General features: G+C 42.3%; 1 long non-coding RNA gene across 2 annotated transcripts in view; it reads left to right on the top strand.

Moving 5' to 3' along the window:
• Positions 1-21,073, top strand: part of LOC115095709 — a 350,693-nt gene extending 329,620 nt beyond the window's left edge. Inside the window, exons 1-3 of one of the 2 annotated variants that reach the window (XR_003857852.1) lie at positions 19,804-19,846; positions 19,939-20,042; positions 20,456-21,073. This is a non-coding gene — a long non-coding RNA (uncharacterized LOC115095709). Of the gene's footprint in view, positions 1-19,803; positions 19,847-19,938; positions 20,043-20,455 lie in introns of those variants that run through there. The other variant, XR_003857851.1, reaches the window with a different exon arrangement.
• The last annotated feature ends 941 nt before the right edge of the window (positions 21,074-22,014 follow it).

Raw genomic sequence — 22,014 nt, forward strand, 5'->3', positions numbered from 1 at the left:
CAGCCCAATTATTAGTACATAGCCTTTTAATACTTTACTTTTCAGGACAGAGAAACAATAATACAGAATAAGCACTGACTACTTTGTGAGAAAGTAACTTTAGCTTTAGAGAACCTCACTTCATTTGGTGGGACCATATGCTCCAACTTATTCAATAAGGTCTTCATTAACCTTCCAAACAGTTTTTCACCACACTATCCACAGATTAAATGAAAGGATCCCATATTTCCTCATGTTCTGGTATTTTTCCCCTCACATAAAACATTATCAGTTATATAATGAACACTTTCCATATGTCCCTTAGCCATGTATCTACTGAGGGCATATCATTTATTTATTTATTTAAAAGTTTTTCTATACCGCAAATTGGGCAGGTGACTGACCATCAAGGTGGTGTACAATAAAACATACACAATTAAAATAACAATACAAATAAAACTAAGTCTTCATCTATATCACATTTACATTTCTGAGTATACTATCTATTTGAGTTACAGCTTTTGGAGATATCAATAATTCAATTTTATTCTTGCATCAAATAGGTTATTAACTGTTTTTATAGGCAACGGAAAATAGATACATTTTTAAGGATTTTTTAAATTCCTTTGTGCTTGCAGTTAATCATATTTCATCTGGAATTGAGTTCCAAAGGATTGGCCCAGCTACTGAAAAAGCACGGTGACCTGTTAGGTCATTCATTGAATGAAGTTGCCGGTTTGGTTTATAAATTCTTAATAGAGAACACAGCCATGTTGAGTTAGGATTGTATAGAAGATTATGTATAATTGTAAGAGTTTTGTATATGATTCGTTGAGAGATTGTTAACCAATAAAGGTGTTGTAGGATTTGAGTAATATGGTCTCTTCGTGATAGGTTAAATAGTACACGAGCTGTTGAATTTTGGATTAGTTGTAAAGAATGAGTAGTTGATGATGGTAAGCCTAAGTATAAGGAATTACAGTAATCTAAATTTGTAAAGATTAAGGCTTGGGTTACCGAACGAAAATCTGAGGGAAACAATAATGGTTTTAATTTCCTTAACATATGGAGCTTGAAAAATGATTTCTTTACTAAATCAGATATATTATTAGCCATGGATAATTTGGAATCAATGAGTATTCCTAATTTGTTTGCACAAGATCTTATATGGATTGTTTAACCTTCAAACATGAAGTCTTTTGGGGTTGATAAATAGAGTCAGGAACCGATAATGAAGTTTCCAAAGTTAGGCAGCATTCTTTCTTGCAGTCACCAGTCAATGCATCAAAAAAAGTTAATTCCAAACCTTCATTTACTACAGTCTGAATTAAAACTATTAATTACACATGAACTCATTCATATCTCCATATATTAACAAAGCACCTAACTCTTTTAAGTTTACCAGCTGCAATAGCTTCTTATTTATACATACCATATTCCACCAAGTTTGAACATTAATAAGATCACCTTGGGGTTCAAAGTCAATCACTGTACAGCTTGGCTAATTAGTCAGATAAACTTATCTGGCTAATTTATGTTGCAATTATTCTCATGGGAGGGTCTCTCGAGCCGCCTCACTCACCTTCTGACTCCACCTCTACCGCTGGTTCTGTTTTCCCGTGCACCCTTGCCTCTGTAAGCCATGCGGCTGGAGAGATGCCGCCAGTCTGCTATGTGGCAGCTGGGCCACCTCACTCCTGCAAGGCCTGGAAAAGCCATCTCTTCCTTTCTGTGGGGTACCAAAGTCACCTGTTCCATGTGGTGGAGTTGCAACTGACACCACCAACCGTAACTGGCTTCCACTCCTGCCAGCATTCTCCTAAGTGTGCACACGAGACTCTGCTTAGAATTTAAAAGGATCATGGCAGGAAAAGCCCCACGGTTCCTCCTGATGACATCCTTTCTGCAGCCCTATAAATGTTTTTTTCAGTCAGTTCTTTGGGGCCTTTGCAAAGGTCGCTAGTGATCTCAAGGTCCTCCAAATTTCCTGTTTCATGTTCCTGGTCTCCTAGTTCCTATGGCCTCTTCATCTTGTTCCTGAATCCAAGGGTTCGTCTTGTTCCTGAATCCAAGTCCTTTCCTTGTTCCTGGTTCCAAGCTTTTGTTCTGTCTAGAGTCCTCAGAGTTTTTGTTGCTGGTTCAAGTCTTCAGAAGTCCTTCCTTGTTTATAATGTCTGAGCCCGAGTCTGAATACGAGTTCCTGAATCTGAGTTCTCAGTTCCCGAGTCCTGTCCCTTGTCTTTGGAGTTCTTATTCCAGCTTCTGTCTTGTTCCAGTCTTTGAGTCCAGTGCCTGCACTGCTATTGGTGTGGTCCACGGCCAAGCCCAGGGTTGTGTTGGGTGTACAGTGGTACGGACTCTCTCAGAGCTTTATCATGTTTCCAAGTCCTGAGCCTTCATCTTGTTTCAAGTCCTGAGCCTTCATCTTGTTTCAGTTCCTGAGCCTTTGCCTTATCCAAGTTTTCAGAACTTTGTCCATGTCTCCAGAATCATCACCAGAATCCTCAGCCTCTGTCTGTCCTCAACCACTTCCAAATGGCAGTCCAAAAGGGCTTTTGAGTGGCCAGAGGGTGACCCTAGAGACCAGCATGGGTTGTTGGTTCTCAGTTCATGGAGCATGTTGGACTTCCAAATGTTCTCTGTTTCCAAGTCAAGAGTTTTCCTGTTTCCAAGCCAAGCATGTTCCTGTTTCAGTCAGCCCATTCCTGGATGTGCTCGCCTGTCAGTAGCATGGACCAGGCCCATGGCCAGACCCGGGGTTCTACAGGTCACATCATAGCACAGGGGCTCATGCTCTTGAGCATCTATCTGCGCTCACAACAACTTATCACATATATTCATCGGCATGGCTGCACCTCTGAATATATCCAGATCTCTAAAAGTTAGCTGGATAAGTTTATTCAGCTATCTTTAGGACATGTCTACAGCTAACTCAACTTATCCCAGTTACCCTCCTGGAGCACCACTAATATATCTAGCTAATTTTAGCCGACTAATTTGTTATCTGGCTAGAATTTAGCTGGATGAGTGGCCCAAATCATTTAGATGATAGCTTCTGAGTTATCAGGCTAAATCTTTTTAATATGTACTTTCTTGTTTCCAGTTACTAAGAATTATCTTAGCCCTAATAATAGAAGGATGCTGAAAAATGTTTCCTTTGGTTTTGACATTTTTTTGTATTGCAATAGATTTCTAAATAACCATGTTAAAAAAATAACATCACTTATATGCAACATATTTTTAATGTGTATCCAAACAGATCTCAAAAGTTGTAAATAATATCACAGTTCAACAGCATGTGTGAAAATGTTCTCAATTTCATGTCACAGAACTAACATTTATTGCTACCCTTACTTGTTATTTTAAACATTTTTAATGGTGTTCAAATGGCTTTATGAGCTATAAAATAAAGTGATTGAGTTAATGAAGCTGACAGTGATGTTTTCATTGAATTCCTCCAAACTCTTCCCAGTGCTGAAAATCCAGAGTATCCCATAAATCCTAGCTTTCCAAACCTGTTTTTGAAACCCCTCAGCCAGTCGGGTTTTCAGGATATCCTTAATGAATATACATGAGATAAATATGCATATCATGGAGAATCAGAACATGCAAATTCATTGTGGATATTCTGAAACCTGAACTGTGTGTGAGGTCCCCAGGACAGTTTTAGGAAGCCCTGCCCTAAATCTTTTCCCCAAATATTTGCAATTCTCATTGGGGAAGATTTAGGAACATTACTTAAAATTTTATAAAATGTAAAAGCTATTTTGCATGATGAGAGCAACTTGATACCAAGATTTCTGCAATCTGGTTCCACTTTTAAATCCAGCAATGTAATATACCCATTAAGACAGGGCTTCCCAACCCCCAAAGCTAGTCAGGTTTTCAGGATATCTGCAATAAATAAGCATGAGATAAATCTGCAAATACCGAGTCTCCTAATTATCAATCCATCCCAGCTTTTGGATTGGGTTGTGGCATTGGGCCTGGGTATAGGCCAAGGCCCCGCCATTGGGACCTGGCCTCCGAGCCATGTCGTCGTGTCAGGTGTGGGTCCATGCCAAGGCCCCTGCATCAGAACCTGGCCTCCGGGCCATGTCACAGCATTGGGCCTGGGTCTGTGTCAAGGCCCCATCAGTACCTAGCCTCCAGGCCAGGTGTGGTGTCAGACCTGAGACCAGTCCACGGCCTAGGCCCTGACATTGAGACACGACCTTCAGATCAGGTCTCAGCGTTGGGCCTAGGTCCAGGCCTGGGCCTGGATATGGGTCTAGGCCTTGGCATTGGGATCCAGCCTTCATCAGATTCCTGATGGATAAGGTGAAGGATTTCTTTTGTTGTTTAATTTTTATGGGTCTCAGCCAAGGCTCTGCATCAGCCCATTCCTCCACTGAGACCCTGGCGTCATACTCAGGCCTAGACCATGGCTCCTGCTTTGGGCCTTGGTCTATGCCCTAGGTGAGGCCCTGGCTTTGGGCCTAGACCTAGGAGCGAATCAGTAGTTTAAAACGAAAAAAACAAATTTGAATCATTTTATTTGGGACTCTCCCAATTTGTTTTGGGGTCCCCCAAATGAAATGAATTAGCCATATTCATCACATTTTGCAGTTTAATTTTAAACAAATTTACATCTGTTACCTGTATTCATGCATGGGAGCCAAATTAAACAAAATAGACAAAAGAGGAGGAAGGAGAGACCTGTGTGCAGGGAGGACCCCAGAGCTGAACGTTGCTCAGGCTGCGCCAACACCAGGAGAGAGAGAGGGAGGGGCATACCCCTCGGAGGCCCTGAAGTCATTGGGAGGTGCCCAGAATAACTTTAAAAACAAGGCGTGCAGCTGAAGCCATGTGCCAAAGGGGCGCACCCTTGGGTGAGAAATGGGGAAGAAAAGTAAATCGAAAACCTGGACTTCTTCCCCTATTTCCTCCACATCAGTAAAGCATGGGCCAATGGATGACCACATTCTACATTTTGGTGAGTCATCTATGAGGGACTGCATGGGGGCTAGTCCACCCTCTGGGATATCTTTGAGTCCAGGGCCCTTGCAACCACCCCTTCAACCAGCAGGATTACAAATGGATAATGTGACTCTGGCTAGGGCAGCTGTGGACACCCTTAGAGCAAGTTTACATCCCCCTTCTGAGGAAGGGAGCTCTAAAGTGGAGAAGTGTTTTTGGTTTAGCTTCAAGATTGTCAGTTGTAAATGAAAATATTCCATTTATGATACCTGTTCCCTCAATAATACCTGCTATGAGTGAATTAGCCGAGGGAGGTACAGAGCCAGAAAGTGTCACACTTTTAGATGTATGGAGATTAGTCACTAAGGTGGACAAAAAGGTGTCTAGTTCTATATCTCAGATTCATATTTTCTCAACTGAAACGAGAGCAAAGCTTGAAGACCATGATACTAGGTAAAATAATGTGGTGACCTCTATTTCTACATCTAATGCACAGTTTGTTCCTTTACAAGCTGCATGTACATCCTTTATTAAAGATAATTTTTTTCTGCATAATCAGGTTGAGGCGTTCGAAAATGAAATGAGATCAAGTAATTTGCATTTCTTAAATTTTCCTATATCTAGATTACTCTAGAGAATTATTCAGAAAATATATGTATAAAATCCTGTCTTTTGAGGAAGACAAGATTCCTGTTTTATCGAAAATTTATTACCTTCCTAAAAAGAAAAAGATCACCGTTCAGGAAGAGGGAATGGATGTTTTTGAGAGCCCTGGCATCGCTACATTTCTTGAAGATTCTACTGTCAATATCTTAATTAGAACCACTTTGTTAGTATCATTTTCTTTAAAACAAGATAAAGATTTGTTTTTTTAATAAATATTTCCAGTACAAACAATTGGCTTTTTGTGGACAGAAAATCCAGATTTTTCCAGATGTTTCCATGGCCACACAGGCACGTAGGAACCTTTTTTTTTTTCTTATAAGTGGAGGCACTCCGGGCTTGTCCCGGTGTGCCGCATTTAACATGGGCTCGAGCGGTGCGAGCGCGCTTCACGACAAGAGGCAGCGGGGGAGGGGGGGCATGGGAGTCAGGGTGGCCAATGGTAGCGCAGCAAGTTTGAATTGCTGTGTTACCATTGGATATTCAATAGACAAGGAGGACGTGAGCGAGGGGGAGCTGGCAGTTGAGAATTTGTCAGCAGAGCAGAGGCAGGTTTTTTGCTTCTCTCCCTCCCTCCCACAAAAAAAAAAAGAGGTTTTCTTGTGTTGTTAAAATATATGTTATTCTAGTTTGGATGCTTGTCGCAGTTAAGGCGGAAAACCCGAGCCATATGTTGTAATGTATACTTTGGAATTGTGAAAGACATTTTGGAGGGGGGGAAATGCTCGTGTAGTTTGGGGCTGCTACACGGGAAGGCCCTAAAGAGCAAGGGGGGGGGGGGGGGGGGCGATGCTCAGGCCGCAAGCTTACCCTCGCTGGTGCCGTGGCGGGGTAAGTGATGGGGGGGGGTAATGCCGGCTTACCATTGGGCCGCGATGGTAAGCGAAGAGTGGCATGCGGCAGAGGAGGGGTGGGGGGGGGGGGGAGGGGAGTAAATTACTTTGGATTGATGTTAAGTTACCGGCTCGGGTTATGTTTAATAAACTGCGGCCTTTTGATTTTAATGCCACACTTTTGTCATGTGTATTTTGTGTAATGAAAAGGGGGAGGAAGGGGAGTGATCGCGGGAGCGGCTGGCCTCGAGTACCTATGTTAATAGCTGTAGATATAGGTGCCAGTTTCGTTCTTAAATTTCCATGTAAGTGCCTAATAACTTACCAGAATAATAAATTTGTGTTCTTAGATCCAGTATAGTTAGAATGTTTTCTAAGGGACAAGACTTAGCATCTAATCTGTCTAATATAGTTTGAGGGGTTGAATTTGGTTGCAATAAGCTAACCGATATACTAGGGGTGTGCATTCGTTTTGAACTTATAGGTAAAACGCAACTTTTTTTTTTTTTAACTTAAAAAAGTGATGAGGCGAAAACGATCGGATTTCCAACTTATTCAACATAGCTATGTTGAATACGTTGGAAATCGCGATTGTTGATCCTAAATAAAAATTTAAACCCCTCACCCTCCTTAATTCCCCCCCCCCCAAGACTTACCAAAACTCCCTGGTGGTCTAGCGGGGAGTCAGGACGCCATTTCTGAACTCCTTTGCGAGGAGCACGTGACGTCGGCGTCACGTCGGAGTGACGCGGACGTCACGTGATTCCCCGCGGGTTCGCTCCGGGACCCTCGTTGGACCCAAAAGGAAATTTTGGCCAGCTTGGGCCCCACACATCCCTACGATATCCTGCTTAACAAGTTCTCTCCTCGCCTCTAGATGTGGGCTAAATATATTATAATTTATGGATGTGTGGCTGATTCCATGTTTATAGTATGTGAAATTTCCTTTTATTCTTGGATTATTTCATTGTTAATAATGTTATAATTTAATAAATAAGAAATTAAAAAAAAAAAACCCAAACAGACAAAATGTACTTACTCGCGCACATAGGAGAGAGCTCCTTTATAATGCTCCTTCATGCAAGCTACCAAGTGTTGATGTGCAGAGCCCGAGGCCTCTGCCTCAGTCCTATGCAGTTGTGCTCCAAGTGACATTGCTGGGGAAGAAACAGCAATAGTCTGGCACCAGAGAGGAGAAAATCTCCAGGAAAAGCCCCAGAACTGTTAGATTGGGATGACTCAGTTCAATGTTATATATCCAAAAAAGAGCCAAAGCAATCCCACGCAAAATGACAAACATAAAAAAAGGGAAATGCAGAATAACTTCAGTATATGGGTGCCTGTCGGCATGTTTCTGCAATTAAGTCAAAGCCCACCCGGTCTATTCAATCATTTGCGGCTTAGATGGAGTTTCAAAAACACAATTACACCATCTATGCCACAGGAAACAGTTATCGTGTGCCATGAAATAGCCACAGCGTTAGCACAGCTACAACCCAGAGAGAGAGAGAGAGAGAGAGAGAGAGAGAGAGAGAGAGAGAGAGAGACACTTGCTATAGATCCTACTCCCTAGACAGGTATTTGTATCCCCATGGTAGGCCCACCTAGTAACTCGAGGTGGGGATTAGGTATGAGCGTAGGGGGTTGGGGGCCACTTTCACATTCAACATGAGATGTACGAACAGAACAGTGGTCTCTTGTGAAGATTTGATGACCTTCGGAGTGAGGAAACTCACTCCAAGAAGAGATTTGGGCAATGTTCTCTCAACCTAGCTTGATGGACACTCTACCTGGGCAACAACAAGCTAGGTTGAGAGAACATTGCCCAAATCTCTTCTTGGAGTGAGTTTCCTCACTCCGAAGGTCATCAAATCTTCACAAGAGACCACTGTTCTGTTCGTACGTCTCATGTTGAATGTGAAAGTGGCCCCCAACCCCCTACGCTCATACCTAATCCCCACCTCGAGTTACTAGGTGGGCCTACCATGGGGATACAAATACCTGTCTAGGGAGTAGGATTTATAGCAAGTCTCTCTCTCTCTCTCTCTCTCTCTCTCTCTCTCTCTCTCTCTCTCTCTCTCTCTCTCTGCACAAAAAGGCATCATTTGCATGGGACATGCCCCTTAATGTGTTATTGGTAAATGAGGCCCTTAATTGCAGAAACCTGCCGACAGGCTTGCTGATGTGACATTAACAAGGATTTCTAAAGAAAATTACAAACTTTAACAAATGTGATATAACTATTTTTTGGCACCCATATACTGAAGTTATTCTGCATTTCCCTTTTTTTACATTTGTCAGTTCAATGTTATACAAGTGCAGAAGTTCACAGCAGGTAAGGTGGCTCTGATGAATGTGGTGGAGATAGTTCATCAGGAGTCTGCCCCATCACAAGGAGGCCACATTCTAAGTGACATCACCTGGGTGGGAACAATGCTAGTCTAGCATCTGTGAAGAGGAAACTGGCAGGAATAGCCTCAAAACAGGCAGATAAGTCTAGCTCAGTTCAATTTTAAATAGATGCAACAGGTTACTTATATGTCTAATAATAAATAAGTCTCTATAGAGGTCAGTGAAAGCAGGAGGAATGCATATCCCTAGTTATAAGGATGGTGGAACTGCTGGGGACTGGAAGTCCTATCGGCGGAGCTGGCAGTGGGTACTACATAGCCTTTACCTGACTGTAGACAGCTGAATCAATTTGAGGGCTTAGTAAGTTTGTGCAATTTTTTTTTTCCTCGCTCACTTGCCAATTTCCATGGAGGGCAGGAGACAGAGTAGAAGTTGATTTGAAACTAGGTATGTAAAATTCTCCTTTGTCATGGTCTCTAGCTTAAGAACTGCTGCCCTTCTTGAATCACAGTGGGTGTCACATTCCAAACCTAACTTTTTCCTGTTGCTTTGTCATAATGTTAAGGGGACTAGAGGATACGTTTCCACTGTGGTTTCTTAAAACAAACAAAGAAAACTAAAATAGAATGTGAGTCTGATTTGACAATCAAACAATGTAAATGTCAATGTTAATTTGTTATGATTTATCATAAGTTGAAAATCACTATGAGCTTTTTTGGAAGTGCTATATATAAATGTCAATAAATTAAGTAAAGTATGTGCAGAGAACATGCTCCAGTACTCAGTGCTTCAACCCATGTTGCTGTGTGTTGATGTTTTGAACAGAGGCCATGACATTGCATATTGCTTTGTTTAAATAACAAGGAGATGGGCTGGTCCAGGGGATGGCCTGGTGACCTAGTGACAGTCTTGCACATCATCACACAGAAGACCTGGATTCAATTCCAGGGCTATGACTGGGCTGAGAAACTGCAAAGGCAGCAGTCACAGATCTCCCTCTAGGGGGAGAAACTGCAAAGGCAGCAGTCACAGATCTCCCTCTAGGGGGAGAAAAATCTCAGCTATTGTTCTTCAGTGTAACCCACTTGCTGGATTCTGGGTCCACAATTATACATTCCAAAGGGAACCACTGTGCATGGCCCTAAGTCAAAGACCACTGCTGCAATAGCTGGATTAAAGTAAGTGGAATGGGGTATAACAATAGGGGCAAAAAAACCCTAAACCCACTTAGATGCATGTAAAAGCTCATGGCACTGTAGCCCAACAGAGAGGATGCTTTCAATTGAGCTGAAGATCCCATGAAGCAAGAGAAAACAGATAAAAAAAAAAAAAAAAGAATTGTGTTGGGCCAGAGATCTTTTAATATTCTACCTTCATGGACACATGGACAGACAGCTGTCAGTGATGGATGCAAAGTAAAGATGTTTAAGTGGGAAAAGGAGTTGTTAATATTTTTATTTACTGTATGTTGACCTTGTATGCTAGCAGTTCCTTATGCATTGTATCTTGCTAAGCCATGTGCAGGGTTGTTTGTTTTTTTTTACTGTAGTTATGCATGAAGTCTAGGGGGTTTCCCATTCTATTTCATGGAGACAGGGTGAATAAGTGCTGGAGATAGGCTTCCAATTGAAGTGTAGTCAAACATTTTTGTTTCATGTCTTTATTTTGTGCTGATGTCATGACATGTACATGATATCTGCAGTTTGTCTGCTTTTTTTTATAGGCATGTTACCTGAACAACTTTGCATGTTAGAAAAGGGCTATTGAGATTCATGCATATTGTAATGAGGCTGAAAATACATTCCAAAGCTCAGAGCTGACGTGGTCCCAAATGCCTCATTATACTCTGATTATCGTCCAAATCAATTCTATTCTATCTCCTCCGCAGCCTTTGAGCTTTGAATTCCATTTTTTTTATTTGTCTATCTTCTTTCTGGCATCAAATTAGGTGAATTGACCTCAGTGTGAATTCCCAGCAAATAATTGAGTTTTATCCAGATTGTGCCAAATTAATGACAGAAAATGATTGCATTGGATATGGACTGTTGGTTTGTTTGGTTTTTTTTTTAATTATTGTTAGAATATTTAAAATATATTGAGAATTATTGCTTGTACTGTGTATTGTTATGGAGACAATACTGAAAATAAAAAAAATAATTTACTTTCTTGTATAATCTTTTTTTTTTGCCATTTTTTACAGTGAGTAACTGGGATTACTGAAAATGCATCCAATCTAATGCTTTTTAGTGTGTAAAGATCACATACTTTGTTAAATGGTATTTTTAGCTATTTTGTTAACTGATAAGCAAAATTTAGATTAGTCCTACTTTGCTATTGTTATTGTATTACACATGTAAAACATTTTTCTAAGACTTATGTACTTTTAAGAATTTGTGTTGTGTTGTAAGCAGTTCTATTACTTATTTCATTTAATTTCCTAGGACACAGTAATTAGCATTTTGCATATAATCTTGCCATAATTATATTTGCAAACTGCAAAAACCAAAATCTACAAATTATTACTTTACCCATCTGTACTCTACTTCTGATTCAAATTATATTTCACCACTTAAGCAATAAGAATATATAGTTAATGTTTTCTATCTATCAACATAGTTTTGCAATGTAGTAGGATATTCTAGTGCAGTGCTTCTCAACAGGTGTGTCACAACACACCAGTGTCTCGCCAAACACTGGCAGGTATATCGCATCTCCCGGTGTCCCACTGCTCCATTGTAATTGCCTTCTTCCTTTTCCAGCCCCCATGGGCCAATTGGAAGCCTCCTTTCTTCCAATGCCCACTGCCCAATGGGAAGCCTCCTTCATTCTGCCTGCCTCCACACAGGCCAATCGGAAGCCTCCTCCCTTCTACCTGCCAGTGGGAATAGGAAGAAGGGAGAAAGCCTTTGATTGGCCGGTTAGGCAGGCATCGCCTAGTCCGGGGTGGGGTGGGAGGAATAGTAGTGTCGAACTCCGATGAAGCAAGGCCACCACAAGAGCCCATTCCCATGGCAGCGAAGAGGAAAACCCAACCCCGATGAAGCAATGCCACTACGGGACCATGGCGGCGAAGAGGAAATCCTATGCTGACAAAGCAAGGTCGCCACGGGACCGTGGTGGCAAAGAGGAAACTCGACCCCAACCAAGGCCACCATGAGAGCCCATCCCCAGGGTGGTGAAGAGGAAACCCGACCCCGACCGAGGCAACCACTGGAGCACATTCCCATGGCAGCAAAAAAAGAAGGCTCGCCAGAGTAAAGCCATGGCAGAAATGGAGGTCATCCCTGCAGTGAAGAAAGAAGACATTTTTGGTGAGAGCTGGTGTATCTGTGTGTGAATGAGTGCCTGGGTGAGAGCTTGTGTGTCTATGTGTGAATGGGTGCCTGGGTGAGAGCTTCTGTGTCTAAATGAATGGGTGCCTGGGTGAGGCCTGGTGTGTCTGTGTGTGAATGAGTGCCTGGGTGAGAGCTGGTAGGTCTGTGTGTGGATGGGTGCCTGGGTGAGAGCTTGTGTCTGAGGTTGTGAATGGGTGCCTGGGTGAGAGCTTGTGCCTGAGGATGTGAATGGGTGCCTGGGTGAAAGCTTGTGTCTGTGGGTTTGAATGGATTCCAGAGTGAGAGCTGTTGTGACTGGGTGCTTGGGTGAGAGCTTGTGTGTGTGTGGGTGTGAATGGAAGCCTGGGTGAGAGCTGGTGTGAATGGGTGCTTGGGTGAGAGCTTGTGTGTGGGTGTGAATGGGTGCTAGGGTGAGAGCTGGTGTGAATGGGTGCTTGGGTGAGAGCTTGTGTGTGTGTGTGTGAATGAAAACCTGGGTGAGAGCTTGTTTCTGAGGGTGTGAATGGGTGCCTGGGTGGGAGCTTGTGTCTGTGGGTGTGAATGGGTGCCTGGGTGGGAGCTTGTGTCTGTGGGTGTGAATGGGTACCTAAGTGAGAGCTTGTCTGTGGATGTGAATGGGTGTCTAAGTAAGAGCTTGTGTCTGTGGGTGTGAATGGATGCTTGGGTGAGAGCTTGTGTGTGTGGCTGTGAATGGGTGCCAGGGTGAGAACTGGTGTGAATGGGTGCTTGGGTGAGAGCTTGTTTGTGTGGGTGTGAATGGAAGCCTGAGTGAGAGCTGTTGTGAATGGGTGCTTGGGTGAGAGCTTGTGGTGTGGGTGTGAATGGAAGCCTGGATGAGAGCTGGTGTGAATGGGTGCTTGGGTGAGAGCTTGTGTCTGTAAGTGTGAATGGAAGCCTGGGTGAGAGCTGGTGTGAATGGGTACGAGAGCAGTTGTATGTGATTGAGAGTTTGTACATAAGAGACCATGAGTGTGATTGAGAGAGACTGGTTAGAGAGGTGATGTGTTTCTGTTTATGAGAGAGAGACTGGTCAGGAAGATGACTGGTGTGAGAGAGACCAAGACTGGTCGTTGGGTCTAATTGGGGGTGTATGTGCATGAGTGACTGGTTGTGGGCGCTAAGGAAGAGGACTGTGAGGACAGAGCTTCAGCAGCCCTTGCTGCTTCTGGTGACTGTGAGTGACATTGGCCTGGAAGGGAAAGGAATAGGAGAGTTGCTGGAAAGGGTAAGCAAAGGTGGCTTTTTAAATATATTTATCTTGATTGACTGCCATTTTAATTATTGGATATTAAGAACATAAGAACATGCCATACTGGGTCAGACGAATGGTCCATCAAGCCCAGCATCCTGTTTCCAACAGTGGCCAATCCAGGCCATAAGAACCTGGCAAGTACCCAAAAACTAAGTCTATTCGATGTTACCATTGCTAGTTATAGCAGTGGCTATTTTATATGTCAACTTAATTAATAGCAGGTAATGGACTTCTCCTCCAAGAACTTATCCAATCCTTTTTTAAACATAGCTATACTAACTGCACTAACCACATCCACTGGCAACAAATTCCAGAGTTTATTTGTGCGTTGAGTGAAAAAGAACTTTCTCCTATTAGTTTTAAATGTGCCACATGCTAACTTCATGGAGTGTCCCCTAGTCTTTCTATTATCCAAAAGAGTAAATAACCGATTCACATCTACCCATTCTAGACCTCTCATGATTTTAAACACCTCTATCATATCCCCCCTCAGCCGTCTCTTCTCCAAGCTGAAAAGTCCTAACCTCTTTAGTATTTCCTCATAGGGGAGCTGTTCCATTCCCCTTATCATTTGGTAGCCCTTATCTGTACCTTTCCATCGCAATTATATCTTTTTTGAGATGCGGCGACCAGAATTGTACACAGTATTCAAGGTGTGGTCTCACCATGGAGCGATAAATTCTCTGTACCTTTTCCAGTTCAACAATACCTTTTTTGACATGCTATGACCAGAATTGTGTGCAGTGCCCTAGTTCAGTGGTCCCCAACCCTGTCCTGGGAGCCCACCAGTCAGTTGGGTTTTCAGGATATCCATAATGAATATGCATGAGAGACAGTGATGTCTTCTCTTTTGAAATATTTTATTGATATTTGGACATGTTTTAATAATTTTTATGAGTTTTTAATTGTTGTATATTATTCTGTTCAGCAGCTGTTTTATAACATTTTTAGTATAGCTTTACAATTATGTATGTGTAGGGCTCTATAGCAGCTTGGCTTATTCTGTTTTCCCAATAGGAAATTTAGTAGTGATTAGGGCCTGGTTTTATAGTTGTATTTCTTAGATAGGGTTGTTACTGTTTGAATGTGTTCCATAATACAGGTGTAACTTTGTGCGGGTTAGTTTGTGTGCATTATTGCAAATCCTGAGAGTCTGTTAGGTGCTATATTTCTCTTTCCATTTCTCCAGGTTCGCACTGCATGCAGAGTGGCTTTTTTGGTTTTCCATTCCAGTTTCTGTCTCCATATTTATAATTTGTGGTTTTTCTGTACTTGGTGAATGGTGTGTGACCGAGGTGAGGTATTTTACTAGCATTTAGTATTTGTATCAATCTTATTTGTTGTGTTTTCTCAATAGGATATGCATTAGTGGTAAATTACTGTCTTTTCATAAGGAAGGCTATTGTGCCTGGTAGTAAAAGGAGTTTGTTTTGCTTTTACTGGGATGTCATCAGAACCAGAATGTCTTTTTTTTTATGGTGAGTTGTATAGGGTAATGCTCTAGATCTGCTCTGCACTCATTGCTGGGGGTTGAGGGGATTCCTGTGGATGCAGACTGCATGTTTACATTCAGCCCGTGATGGTCACATGTTCAGTGTGTCACGCATGTGAGAACCATCTGTCAGGAGTGTCCTGGCCAAAAAAAGGTTGAGAACCACTGCTCAAGTGAATGGGTTAATATTCATATTAGATTTGCACTGCTTTGCTATAAAGTATGATCATTTTCTTTGTTGCCTTTCACCATACATTAGGTTTTGTACAATGAGAGGCTTCTGAACTCTTTGTTGTTTTTATCTCCAAATTTCTATACATTATAATTTCTTCATGTCTTTCCATCAAAGATGTTTCAGCTTTGGTATGTTAAATATTGATGACAAGGATTAGATTAATACTATTCTGCCTCACACTCTGAAACAAAATAAATACGTACTTTGCACTCACCATTGTGACAGAGATAAAATCGTGATCAGTTTGTGCTTCACTTTGTACCATACATTCAATAAACAAACACCCTAGAGACAGAATCTGAGTGGAAATTAGGTAAGACTGAATATGTATTGATAATTAAACCCTGAGAAACGATCTTAGCTTTGTACCTGAGCCCTTACATACATGTATGATACTAAGACAATGCAAGGGAAGATCCAAACTTTCCCCACCCCCAGCCCACTCCAAGCAAGCAGAGCTAGGGCCCTTCTAACAAGGGTGTAGGTCTGGGCCTTCCAGACTTCCCACCCCATACAAGCCGTGCTTCAGCCCTCTGGACCTGTATCATGCTGAATTAGTAGTGACCAGTCTGCCACCAAACCATGCCGATCCTTAGCAAACTTGTCACAGCAGCCAGTTGATGCCTGTAGCGTGCATAAAATGTCTTCCCTCATTTGTGGTTCCCACTCTTTGATGAGCAGTTGGAAGGCTCCTTAAACTCTGTGCAGATGTTGAATGAACTGTATTGAAGTTTGGTTAATTCTTCTTGGAACTCTGGGTAACATAATTTGCTTAATATTCAAATTTAAAGTTTGTTTCTTCTCATCGTTTTAACCCCGAGGAAGCCCATTGGGGATGAAACAAGCATTTGTTGGGGTTTCATATAGAGGGAAGACATTTTATGCACGCTACAGGCATCAGCTCTGGCTGCTGTGACAAGTTTGCTAAGGACCGGCTTTCATGTAGAGACAAGACAATACCTGCAAGTCCAGGTGTCAGCATAGGCTGATATAATAAGCTTTGCTGAAGACTTTTTTTTAGACAAAGTTTCATTTATTCTGACATTTAATATTTTTCATATCATACATTACCTTTTATATTAGAGATTGTGTAACTTTAATATTTGAAGTATTTTTGTATATTGTTTCCAATTTATTGTATACTTACTAATAAAATATGCTTTGTTTCTTTCATTAGTGTTCTGTATTGCAACATTTATTTTTCTTTTTATTTTATATTAGCTGTACCCGGCCACACCTTGCTGTGGCTCAGTCTGGTTAAATGGAAAAGAAAGAAAAGAAAAAGTGCATGTTTCTAATATGTTTAATTTCACAATGCTTGTGGGTATACAATATTTTTTGTTGTTCCATTGTCTGTGCACATGTGAGAAGCAATCTGTGTCTAGATGTAAACCACATAATTCTAGAAATGAAAAAGAAAAAACATAAACTATACTCACTAAATGAACGGTATGGTAAATGGCACAGCTCACTTCCAACGCAATATCACACGAAATAATTAAATTAAAATGAAAATAAATTGAAATCTATGAAAATTCAATTTAACAATGCAATCGGAAACATTGAAATGGAATCATAAAATATTTAGTACAAGCCGTTAAGCCCATTAAAATGGGTGAGATTTTTGTCCCCTCTCCACCTATGTCTTTGCTCTGCTCCTCCCGACCCCAGCACTACAAAGGGCCAGAGGCGGCGGTGGTGGTAGGAGCTGCAGCGATGGCCGAGGGGGATCTCGTGAGGTGTAATGGTCCTGCCATCCCAACTCCCTCCCCCCTTCCCCGGTGGCAGAGGGACAACTCCTTTGCTCTCCCATTCCCCTCTACACTCAACCCCTTCAACTGTAACCTATAAGTGGAGAGCTGGGGGGGGGGGTAGAGAATCTCTCCCTCATACAGCCCCCTACATAGGCTTCCTCTCTCTCTCTCTCTCTCTTGCACATACATTCTCCCTCTGTCTCTCACAAATGCACGCCCAATCCCTCTCACACACATACACAATCTCTCATGTAGTCTCTCTCTCTCTATGGCACTCACACTCACCTTCAGTGCACATTACCACACTTCTCTCTCACACAGTTAAAATGGGCAAGATTTTTGTCTCCTCCCCACCTAAGTCTTTGCTCTGCACTCACAAGAGCTTGCAAAATTCCCACGTTTGTTGTGTCTGGGAGAGTGAGGAAAATACTCCACCCCACCCCTCGCAAAGGGCAGGCGGCAGGCACTGCAACAGATTTGGGACACGTTGCCTAGCTTACTTTGCTCTTTCTGGGACACCTGTGCCTTTAAGAAATCAGATTGGGGGCTTGAGAGGGAGGAGGGAGCAGGGCTCTGGCTTTCACTTTCATCACGGTGCTGTGCTTTGGGAGTAGGGGTGGAGCGATGCCCATGTAAACTCTTCCCGTGGTGGCTGAGAACCACGGGCAGGTTGACAGCACTGCCTCCCCCCCCTCCCCCCGCAGTTGCGGGATACTTACTTGGCTTCTCCTTATATGTGGGACTCAGGGGGCAGGGGAGGAGGGCGAGCTGTTGTCTGTTCAGCTCTTTGCGCTTTGGCTGCTGCAGGCTGCAGCTGCTTGTGATCTCTTCTCAGCCACTTTCTATTGCATTTGCTCTGCTCCGGCTGTCCCAACTCCCTGCCCCCCTTCCCCGGCGGTGGATGGACTGGCTCAGCAACTTTTCTACCCTTTCCTCCTCCTGTGTGTAACTGTCCGGCAGTCCCTACTCCCTCCCCCCTTCCCCAGTGGCAGAGGAATGGGCTGAGCCATTTCTCAGAGCAGCAACTTGTCTGCCCTTTCCTCGTCCCCTCTGTGACACCCAGCACGTAGCACAGAGCTCTATGGTAGAGCTGCTCTCTACTGTGCATTTGCTGGCCGTTGGTCAGAGCCCATTTATATTGTAGATAGTGTGTGTTGCTTGTACATCCAACGGATGGTGCTTTTTTTCCAAAAAAGCATGTTTTTACCTGTCACAGGTATGACATCTATATAATATAGGTATATAAAAACATGCGCGTATTCGCATGCAATGTTGTGTCAAAATTTCAAAGCAATCGGTGAAGAACTTTCAGAGATTTAAGATTTTGAACAAACGAACATTTACATTTTTATTTATATAGATATACGGTAGGGATGTGAATCGTGTCCTCGATCGTCTTAATGATCGATTTCGGCTGGGAGGGGGAGGGAATCGTATTGTTGCCGTTTGGGGGGGTAAAATATCGTGAAAAATCGTGAAAAATCGTTAAAAAATCGAAAAATTGAAAAATCGAAAAACCGGCACATTAAAACCCCCTAAAACCCACCCCCGACCCTTTAAATTAAATCCCCCACCCTCCCGACCCCCCCCCCCAAATAACTTAAATAACCTGCGGGTCCAGCGGCGGTCCGGAACGGCAGCGGTCCGGAACGGGCTCCTGCTCCTGCATCTTGTCGTCTTCGGCCGGTGCCATTTTCCAAAATGGCGCCGAAAAATGGCGGCGGCCATAGACGAAAAAGATTGGATGGCAGGAGGTCCTTCCGGACCCCCGCTGGACTTTTGGCAAGTCTCGTGGGGGTCAGGAGGCCCCCCACAAGCTGGCCAAAAGTTCCTGGAGGTCCAGTGGGGGTCAGGGAGCGATTTCCCGCCGCGAATCGTTTTTGTACGGAAAATGGCGCCGGCAGGAGATCGACTGCAGGAGGTCGTTCAGCGAGGCGCCGGAACCCTCGCTGAACGACCTCCTGCAGTCGATCTCCTGCCGGCGCCATTTTCCGTACGAAAACGATTCGCGGCGGGAAATCGCTCCCTGACCCCCGCTGGACCTCCAGGAACTTTTGGCCAGCTTGTGGGGGGCCTCCTGACCCCCACGAGACTTGCCAAAAGTCCAGCGGGGGTCCGGAAGGACCTCCTGCCGTCCAATCTTTTTCGTCTATGGCCGCCGCCATTTTTCGGCGCCATTTTGGAAAATGGCGCCGGCCGAAGACGACAAGATGCAGGAGCAGGAGCCCGTTCCGGACTGCTGCCGTTCCGGACCGCCGCTGGACCCGCAGGTTATTTAAGTTATTTGGGGGGGGTTCGGGAGGGTGGGGGATTTAATTTAAAGGGTCGGGGGTGGGTTTTAGGGGGTTTTAGTGTGCCGGCTCACGATTCTAACGATTTATAACGATAAATCGTTAGAATCTGTATTGTATTGTGTTCCATAACGGTTTAAGACGATATTAAAATTATCGGACGATAATTTTAATCGTCCTAAAACGATTCACATCCCTAATATACGGACTCGGATAATACAACACAGGAGCTACATTAGAAAGGGTAGGGTAGAAGCGCCTTTAGTTAGGCATTGGTTAGATAATGTCCATTCAATTGAGCAACTAAAGTTTTGTGTTTTGAAACAAATACCTTGCCCTCAGGGGGGAAATATTTCACAAACTGCGGCAACAGGAACAAAGATTAATTTATCAATGGGATACTTTAAACCCCCATGGGCTTAACTCTATGATAGAGTGGGAAGCATTTTTTTTAGATTACAGTTTTAAGCCGAGGCAGCAGGAACAAAGTTTGAACATCTTGGGAGCTCCAGGATAGGTGGTTAACGAAATGATGGTTAGTTTGCTCCAATCAGCTAGGGCTTGGGTTCAGTAAATGTTCAGGATTGGTGTTAATGGAGTCACAGGGGCAGTATTTAAGGTGTGGTTAGCAGCAATGCATTACCATGTCTGTGAAGCCGTGAACATTGTCAATGGAGAGTTGAAGTAGCAAGTGCCCTCAGGTAGGATCCACGATAGAGTTGTTTATAAAAAAGAAGGAAGTTTGTGGTAGTATTGATGATTGTAGGCTGAATAATATTTTTGTTGCTAATAGGAGAAATCTATTTGGACAATGAATAATGGAGCCATAAAGTTTGAAGCATGAGGAGAGTTTTGGCAGTAGCTGGAAATAGTGATGTCCTTGGTGGTAATCAAACGGTGAGTGTTGCAGGTTTGGTTTTAGTATTGGTTGCGGAGAGTGGGGATAGTATTTGCTGAAAAGCTGTCGCTAGGATTGGGGTATGTAATAGTTAGCTAAAGGGATGGCCGGCAGCCAGGCCCGATATGGAATAATAGGGTTAAGAATGGGGTATGGTGCATTCGAATTAATATTGGATTAGTTTAAATATTAATCAATGGATGCTGATATGTGTACATTTAGGAGGATTAAAGAAAGAACAGCATTATATTTTTTAAGACCATTTTGAGGTTCAAGTTCAGCGGTTTGTGATTACAAGTGAAGGTATTTTATATCCTTTTGATGTAGGGGATATTTTGTAGAAGATATGAGGGATAGAAATAGTTTTATAACAAATTTTAGTAATAATTTTTTTTTCAATTTGTTTATATAGTGATTACTAATGAAGTGAAGTCAGAGCTCCAAGAGAGACCAGTGATGTATCTACAGAACAACAGGATTTCAGTGGAATAGTGGGATGTACACAATAACGAGAGTCATCATTTGGAAGTATATGTCTCTAGAATGCCCCTAAAGAAGTTTTGGATATAATCATGCTGGGAGCTATTATTTGCAAATAACTGGTTTCAAATTCCCCTTAAGAAGCCGGCAGGCATAACAAGGGCCCTGTTTGGAGTGGGAGTATATAATGGAGGATTCTGATAGTTAGAATAGAAAGGTAGAAGGGGTGCAATTAAACATTGAATGGAGTATTGCAAAATAGTAATCAAGTAACCAAGTAGAAAGATTGGGGAACATCTGGTACAATGTGTATTACTATTTAATATATTGTGTTCTAATGTGATAGTGGATAGTAGTTATACAAGGAGGATGATAGAGCATTAAATATTTTTTATGAGTGTGTTTGAGTGTGTATGGGTATAAGTGGGGTTGTATTTTAATTGAGAAAATTCAATATGTAAAAAATATATGTATAAACTGCATTTTTGATGGCACAGGTTAAATTAGTGTTTATTGATGTTTTCAAGTGACAATAAATAAAATTAATTGTGAATAACTGATACGTGCTTGTATTCCACTCCGGAAGGAGTGTTTTTTGATATATATATATATATAACAAATGTGGGCTAAATAGAAAATGAAGTGCTTGAAAGACACACCCAAAAAATAAATAAATAAACCAAGTGCAGGGGGAAAGCACTAATAATAGATATTAAAAAATAGTACATGAAAACTTTTTTAAAATAAATCAATTAAAGCCAACAGACTCCAGATGGTACATACCACAATTATTTAATATGCATGCATGTGTAGGACAAGCATTATACAAACAAAAATAGAGAATCATGAGCAAACTATACCTAGACAAAGAAGTTTCACATTCATTGAAATGTACTTAAGCATTTAAGTCAATAATAGTATCAGCTCACTACATTGGATAGAAACTGGTAACTTGTATAAATGCAAAGGGATAAAATGTTGCTATTCAAAGAATAAAACCAAACCGTTGCAACTTGAGGTACTGCAAAATAGCAGATGTGTCTTACAATTATTTTTAATTATTTATAATTAAAAAGACTTACCCGAGAGAGTGGTATCAGAAAGATGTCAGTGTGTTCGCAGTCTCATGAGCTCTTGCCCTTACAGGGCTACAGCCCCTCTCTTGACTTCACCACTTATTAATTATGTCATTTACCTACTCTCTTCAGGTTTGTCAATTGATATTATGTTTTTATAAAGTGCAAATGTGCCTCCCTTAAAATCCCTAGAAAACCCGTATTTTATCATCTAACATGCCACAACAAATTATTAAAATCTTATATATTGTTTTATGCTTATCTCTCAATAGTAGTGCTGTTATATTTCTTCGCCGTGTTTCATCACTGCTTCAGATGAATCGCCCGACATTGGCCATGTTTCGGCGCACTCCTCGCGCCTGCTTCAGGGGCTACCGTTCCTTCACAAACTCTATTGAACACAATTGCCCCTGCT

This window comes from Rhinatrema bivittatum, chromosome 7 (assembly GCF_901001135.1).
Source record: "Rhinatrema bivittatum chromosome 7, aRhiBiv1.1, whole genome shotgun sequence".
Taxonomy (NCBI): domain Eukaryota; kingdom Metazoa; phylum Chordata; class Amphibia; order Gymnophiona; family Rhinatrematidae; genus Rhinatrema; species Rhinatrema bivittatum.